This window comes from Penaeus monodon, chromosome 33 (genome assembly GCF_015228065.2).
Source record: "Penaeus monodon isolate SGIC_2016 chromosome 33, NSTDA_Pmon_1, whole genome shotgun sequence".
NCBI classification, from domain to species: domain Eukaryota; kingdom Metazoa; phylum Arthropoda; class Malacostraca; order Decapoda; family Penaeidae; genus Penaeus; species Penaeus monodon.
The window spans coordinates 8,191,580-8,191,856 of NC_051418.1; positions in this window are offsets into that span (position 1 = coordinate 8,191,580).

Consider the following 277-nt stretch of genomic DNA (forward strand, 5'->3'; position numbering starts at 1 on the left):
TCCGGATTAGGTAGATTCATGTGTTTAAAGTAGACCCTCATTTAGGTTAATGCGCTTCGGGATTGGGTAGGCCTACGGAACATTAAATTTTACCAGCGTAATTTTGTAAACAAGTTCCAATAAAACTGTTTCGCTTTGCCGCTCGCCCCTTCTGCCTAGGATGCAGGCCCATTCCTCCTTCTCACCCCTTTCGTACAAGGCCTCCAGATTTCCATTTATTGACCCTTTATTCAAGTTTTTCTTTTTGCGTATATCTACAGAAACAGGCGATATGTCC